This window comes from Pelmatolapia mariae, linkage group LG16_19 (genome assembly GCF_036321145.2).
Source record: "Pelmatolapia mariae isolate MD_Pm_ZW linkage group LG16_19, Pm_UMD_F_2, whole genome shotgun sequence".
NCBI lineage: Eukaryota > Metazoa > Chordata > Actinopteri > Cichliformes > Cichlidae > Pelmatolapia > Pelmatolapia mariae.
The window spans coordinates 39,438,893-39,446,656 of NC_086241.1; the positions used below are offsets into that span (position 1 = coordinate 39,438,893).

The 7,764-nt window shown below is 40.9% G+C and overlaps 1 long non-coding RNA gene across 1 annotated transcript; it reads right to left on the reverse strand.

Moving 5' to 3' along the window:
* Positions 1-5,353: 5,353 nt before the first annotated feature.
* On the reverse strand, positions 5,354-6,403 carry LOC134644345 (uncharacterized). The gene is made up of 3 exons (XR_010096484.1): positions 6,352-6,403; positions 5,531-5,656; positions 5,354-5,447 (listed from the first exon to the last, which is right to left on the reverse strand). It is a non-coding gene; the product is annotated as an uncharacterized LOC134644345 (long non-coding RNA).
* Between the last annotated feature and the right edge of the window lie 1,361 nt (positions 6,404-7,764).

Sequence of the window (7,764 nt, forward strand, 5' to 3'; positions counted from 1 at the left end):
CAAATCAGGTGAACAGTATAGGAATTATGACAGTTTGTATATGTGCCTCCCACTTCTTAAGGGACCAAAAGTAATGGGACAATTGGCTTCTCAGCTGTTCCATGGCCAGGTGTGTGTTATTCCCTCATTACCCCAATTACAATGAACAAATAAAAGGTCCAGAGTTCATTTCAAGTGTGCTGTTTGCTTTTTTAACCTGTTGCTGTCAACTGCCAGGATGAGATCCAAAGAGCTGTCACTACCAGTTAAGCAAGCCATCATTAGGCTGAAAAAAACTAAACAAACCCATCAGAGAGATTGCAAAAACATCAGGCGTGGCCAAAACAACTGTTTAGAACATTCCCAAAAAGAAGGAACGCACTGGTGAGCTCAGCAACACCAAAAGACCCGGAAGACCACGGAACACAACTGTGGTGGATGACCAAAGAATCCTTTCCCTGGTGAAGAAAACACCCTTCACAACAGTTGGCCAGATCAAGAACACTCTCTAGGAGGTAGGTGTATGTGCGTCAGAGTCAACAATCAAGAGAAGACTCCACCAGTGTGAATACAGAGGGTTCACCACAAGATGTAAACCTTTGGTGAGCCCCAAAAACAGGCAGGCCAGATTAGAGTTTGCCAAATGACATCTGAAAAAGCCGTCGCAGTTCTGGAACAACATCCTATGGACAGATGAGACCAACATCAACTTGTACCAGAGTGATGGGAAGAGAAGAGTATGGAGAAGGAAAGGAACTGCTCATGATCCTAAGCATACCACCTCATCAGTGAAGCATTGTGGTGGAAGTGTCATGGCGTGGGCATGTATGGCTGCCAGTGGAACTGGTTCTCTTGTATTTATTGATGATGTGACTGCTGACAAAAGCAGCACAATGAATTCTGAAGTGTTTCGGGCAATATTATCTGCTCATATTCAGACAAATGCTTCAAAACTCATTGGACGGCGCTTCACAGTGCAGGTGGACAACAACCCAAAGCATACTGCAAAAGCAACCAAAGAGTTTTTGAAGGGAAAGAAGTGGACTGTTTTGCAATGGCCAAGTCAATCACCTGACCTGAATCCGATTGAGCATATATTTCACTTGCTGAAGACAAAACTGAAGGGAAAATGCCCCAAGAACAAGCAGGAACTGAAGACTGTTGCAGTAGAGGCCTGGCAGAGCATCACCAGGGATGAAACCCGGCGTCTGGTGATGTCTATGTGTTCCAGACTTCAGGCTGTGATTGACTGTAAAGGATTTGCAACCAAGTATTAAAAAATGAATGTTTGATTTATGGTTCTTATTCTGTCCCATTACTTTTGGTCCCTCAAGAAGTGGGAGGCACATTTGCAAACTGTTGTAATTCCTACACCGTTCACCTGATTTGGATGTAAATACCCTCAAATAAAAGCTGACACTCTGCAGTTAAAGCATGTCTTGTTCGTTTCATTTGGAATCCATTGTGGTGGTGTATGGAGCCAAAAATGTTAGAATTGTGTCGATGTCCCAATATTTATGGACCTGACTGTATTTGTTTTGGACAGTTGGAAAGGTGAGGTGTTTTCAATTCAGTTGCAGATATCAACTAATACACTTCATCCCAGTATAAAATTTGAAGGCAATCAACCTCTTCACTTTTTTCTACTGGAACCATTTTACTGGGATTAGGGGAATTGATTCTTTCACTTTGTTGTTATCTAGAATAGTTAATTGAGTTAAAACACTGCAACTTCTTAAAAACGACACATGCATTCTTATCTGTGTGGAGTGGGTCAGAGTAAAAAACAAAAAACCAAAAACAAAATTAAAAAAAACAATCCTTCCTTATTTGCTTATCCTTGCGGCTGGAACCTATTCCAAATATGATGGGTGTACAGTGCCTCTCACCCGAGTTGTATCTGGGAACTACAGATTCCGCCCAAAGACATGCAGTTAGTGGGGTTAGCTGGACTGGTAATTCTAAATTGCCCATAGGTGTGAGTGTGGTAGAGTCTGTCAGTGTGATACCCTGCGACAGCCTCTCACTCCAATTAACAACTGATTCCTTTGCAATTATCCATCCTCTTCCACTTATCCTTATCAGGATTGTGGGGTAGCAGGTTTGGGGCCTATACCAGCTACCATAGGGCAGTACAACCTGGACAGATCACCAGTTTAACATGGAAGGAGAAGCATTTGCATTCACACCAAAGGGCAGTTTTGAATCACCAGTTAACCTAACCCCATAAGCTACATCTTTGGACTGTGGGAAGAAGCCAGAGTACACAGCCAGAGAGAACCCATGCACTACAGCAGTAAAAAGTGCCTAAAACAAGTTAAGAAGTTGTATAGTACTATCTATCTTAATGTTCAAGCCTGAGTTTCAAACCATTTCAACATAGAAACAAAGCACATGTAGTCAGTTCTGCATGCTGTAGGTGAAACTGTCAAAAAATAAGAGAAGACCCCTCCTAAAACCAGAGTGATGTCACCATGAAGCAAACTTTGACGGAGTCCCCCAATAACAGTGTGGTCCTCCTAAGTCACATTTGGGTGGTTAACACACACACACACACACACACACACACACACACACACACACACACACACACACACACACACACACACACACACACACAGATGCTATCCAGACTTGCACTTTGAAACAATGAAAAGGACCTACAAGCCATCGTCCATGTAAATCACATTACACCCAGGTGACTGCCAAACACACACACAGCATCCATAAAGAATGATGATAGATTAAATTATTAGTTCATTAAGTGGTACACTGGATTATATTTACCCTTTCAGGCTCTGGATGTTTCAGGTCCAGATCATTGTTTGGAATGCAGTTTGGTTGCGGCTTTAGGCAGCTCACAGTCTTCTGAATCTGGCTTGTCTCAGTCTTCGTGTGTAACAGATAGAAAATGAAGACAAAAGAACAGTAATCTGACAATTACTAAAAATGCATCATTCAAGAGGATGAATAAACCATTTCACTATCGACAAATAGCATAAGGGACACATCGTGCATGAGAAACATTCATTAAAATCTGTCCTAGGTCAATGTTACCTCTTCAGAATCTTGCGCTGAAGAAGAATGCATGGCTTCTGAGCCTTGCTGAGGCATTTCTTCATCATGATCCTGCAACAAAGAAAAGATGGCACAAAGATTAGGCCAAGTGCTCTTCTTGCAACAGTACTGGGCAGGCCTGTGCTTCTGTTTTTAATTTGCATGTGTGGGGGGACCTTTCCACTCAAGTGTTTTCTTCTGAAAAAATACTGGCTACAATAATTAACAACTGACTCCTTTGCAATCATCCATCCTCTTCCACTTATCCTTATCAGGATTGTGGGGTAGCAGGTTTGGGGCCTATACCAGCTACCATAGGGCAGTACAACCTGGACAGATCACCAGTTTAACATGGAAGGAGAAGCATTTGCATTCACACCAAAGGGCAGTTTTGAATCACCAGTTAACCTAACCCCATAAGCTACATCTTTGGACTGTGGGAAGAAGCCAGAGTACACAGCCAGAGAGAACCCATGCACTACAGCAGTAAAAAGTGCCTAAAACAAGTTAAGAAGTTGTATAGTACTATCTATCTTAATGTTCAAGCCTGAGTTTCAAACCATTTCAACATAGAAACAAAGCACATGTAGTCAGTTCTGCATGCTGTAGGTGAAACTGTCAAAAAATAAGAGAAGACCCCTCCTAAAACCAGAGTGATGTCACCATGAAGCAAACTTTGACGGAGTCCCCCAATAACAGTGTGGTCCTCCTAAGTCACATTTGGGTGGTTAACACACACACACACACTCAGATGCTATCCAGACTTGCACTTTGAAACAATGAAAAGGACCTACAAGCCACGGTCCATGTAAATCACATTACACCCAGGTGACTGCCAAACACACACACAGCATCCATAAAGAATGATGATAGATTAAATTATTAGTTCATTAAGTGGTACACTGGATTATATTTACCCTTTCAGGCTCTGTATGTTTCAGGTCCAGGTCATTGTTTGGAATGCAGTTTGGTTGTGGCTTTAGGCAGCTCACAGTCTTCTGAATCTGGCTGGTCTCAGTCTTCGTGTGTAACAGATAGAAAATGAAAATACAGTGCATTTTTGAAGAGGTTTTTGAAACATTAAAGAAACTCTATGAGAATGATAAGTTTCAAGCTAATGTCTTTAAAATATTCACTGTCATGTATAGAGAATATAGAGAAAAATCGTCTGTGTGATTTCTTTAATCTTTTTTAAGCCATTGCTAAAGGAGTAAAACAATCACCTGTAGCAGCAACGAACTATCACTAGGGCCCATTCATCCCCGAGGGACAAAATTTAAACTGAATCTAACTAAAGAGGTTAGAATCACATTAAACATCAATCACTGTTAACATTTAGAAACCGAAAGCCATTTTTTATTTCTGCATTCCTGCTGATATTTTTTTAGTGCTTTTAGAGGGCTCTGATGTGGCAGCAATCACAATTGCCTGTTTTCCATTAGTACCTACCCCGGTTTTTCCAGTAGGTTATAGTACCATGTAGTTTTTCAGTAACTACTGCACCAAGGTTCCAAGTGATCCAAAGTGATCAGAAAATTTGACATAGACAGACTGAATGCCAACAGGTGGCTGGTCAATGGTGTCACTCGATAAGTTATGAGTGCGCCTCCTTCATGAAAATCCAAGCCATCATTTTTGAAACTCTGAAATGTTTGAAATGGCTACCAAAATTAACAGCATGATCCCTGAATTGAACACTAAAGTATAGACTCAGCAGCAGGCATTGTGTCACCTTGACATCCATGCTTGCTGTGGCATTTATATCACTGGATGCTCGGCTGCATTGCTATAGTGACCCCAGGCACAGTAGGTGATACTCAATTTCAATGGAAAACTAGATGCCCTAAGTCACGTTAAGCCAATTTGAGTAGGTACAAATGTAAAAATGGCTTACGGTATGCAATTTATCAGTTCCAGAAAGTACAATTGTAGAAATACCTTGCATCTCCAGGGCCAATCCGAGTCACCATAATTATAGTCCATTTCTTCGCCTGGACTTATGTCTCTGCTTGCAAATAAGCATAGATGGGGCTTTCCATTGATATTTAATATTTTCATCTTAGCACTTGGACTGATGTGGTTGTCGTTGACAAGTCTGCCTAATGACCCATCTTCTTGAGATGCATCTACACTGTGGGGTTAGGCAAAAAAGTATTAGCTTAACTAGTTTTTGTTAGGAAGCTTTTTTTTCATAAATCAAAAGCAAAGTGTAATTTAATCTTAATCAAACTACACTGATATAATACGCACCACCAGAGTTTTCCATCAAACTTGAATTCAAACATGAACACCTTCAGGCTGTCATGATAAACTCTGTCTCCGCTCACATTCGTCTTTTGTTATGAGTTTACCTCTGTATTCCAAAAGGAAGTCTCCTTTTTGGAATGGAACAGTCGTGAAAATGCCCCGACCTGAATTGCAGAGGCATACCAAGTGAGTGACAAAAGACAAAGTGACAAACTCCAAATCTAATCCAAACTAAAGACCAACTTACCTTTGAAGGCATTTATGTAGTGGATATCAAGTCCCAGTTTGTCCCTTCCAGCAGAAACATGACAGACTGCATCCTCCCGTGGAGGAATGCGTCTCCTTCGCATGTTCTCCTGTACGTTTTGATTGCCTGTATTACCAAAGCATATAAAGTATTACGATTATCGTCATCATTGTCATTATCATCAGTAGTAGTAGAACTAGCAGTAGTGTAGTTTACAGCATAAACACAGCTGACTTATTCATAGTCCTAATTTATGCCTTCTTTTAAAATGTTAAAGGCCTAGTTCTCAAAATGGCGACATGTGACATTTCTGCAATGGCGACTGCAGAGAGTGATACAAGTACTGAGAAAGCTTAGGCATCAAAACTGTAAGAAGTTTTTTCTTCAGGCATATAAATAAATACACGATTAAATACACTTATACCCCTTGCTTTTATTTTAGGGCTGTTAGCAGAATGGACAGACATTGGACAAACTGCCCGAAATTAGATGACAGCGACATCAGGGATTTTGACTCAGACTGCGCTGGTTTAATTGTTAATCACGTTAGTCGCGATGTCGGCATTAACACGTTTAAGCCACATTAATGCTTTAACACCGAGTAAATCCTAACACGGGTTAGCCCGCTTTATCGCGTTGACGCGGTTAGTCATCAGCTCTATTTTATTTACTCAATGACAAACGCTGAGGCAGTTTTACTTCTTCAAAAACTAGCTAACAGTCCATAAAGCATATATTAAAGCAGTTTAATATAAGCCTGTGCACCTATAATTTCATATAGTATTAAAGTCATGGTGCATTTTACATTAAAAAAGGCTTACCTTTGTGCTTTTAATCAGTCTTCGTATTGCCGTCGACATGTACTTGTTAAAGGGCACGCGCGCGAAATCATTTCCGGTAGGTACCGCCTATATATATATAGCCTACCAATCACAATGACTTCCGGCCGTGTGTATTGAAAATGTGTATTAAATTGTAGTACTTACACACATCCAGTCTAACTCGAAACGTCGCTGTGCAATAAACTGGAATACACAAAAATCAGGTGAGTGGTATAGGTGGACTTTTAAGAAAATCAGAAAATCTTTTAATTATAGTTTAATAAATGAATTTACACTACAGTTTAAGCAAATACAGGTCAAAAGATAAATAATGACCTCAAAAGAAGTAGAAAAAATTATTATTTAGACACTTAAAAATGCATTTACAATTCATGTTTTAGGGGGACACATGAATACACAGCAAAAAGTCGAAATGTCCCTGTAGCCCAGGTACAGCGTCAGGTCAACTGTCCATCCATACCACATAGACGCACGCACACACACACACACACACACACACACAATTTTCCTAACGAAAATCACCAGCTCGCCATCACACGCATCTGCATCCTGTGCAATTTGTCACTGCCACATCTCATCCCACGATTGGCTGTTGCTAAGCAACCTGTGTGTCTCACAGACTATTTCCCATGATAAATTAGCTGGGTTGTTACTATGCCAACAGAATTTGTTACTTAATTAAACTGATTCGGATCACAGTTAGCTGGAGGGGAGAGAGGGGGAGAAAGATAGAAAGAGAGAGAGAGAGGCCAAGTAACACACACACACACACACACACACACACACACACACACACACACACACAGTGGGGCCAGGGAAGTGGGATGAGACAGAGAATCCACGGAGGAATGAGTGTTATTAGATGGGCTGAGATATTGAAATGGTCAGGCTATGCAGACGAGGCCAACAAAAGAAAGGTGGAAAAGAAACAAAACAAAAAAGAAAAAAGGACCCATATGGAATTAACAGCCAGGTGTCTTCAGAGGTGACTCACTTTTTCCTTTCTTCTCCAAAGAGAGATGCTTTTTTTCCTATTATGCTTTTATTAAAATGAGCTGGTGGCAGGTCAGGCTGGTGTAGATGTCCTTTGCTGAGGTTCAGCATGAGAGTTCTTTCCCAGAGAAAAATGCAACGTCTTTTACTGATGTGAATAAATCAGATGTGTCACATATGACTCATCATATCTGCCAAAGAACAACCTTGATGAGCTCCTTCCAAAGCTAGGCCCCTTCTGTTGATGCTGACGTTGTGTGGGAAATCACATCATGTAGCCTAGTGACATCACCAGAGGGGTTTGACCACTATGCAACAAAAAGACAAAAATGGCATAACAATTTGGGCATTGGAGTAAGACCAAACACAGGGGAGCAGTGAGCATGTAATCTCCTAATT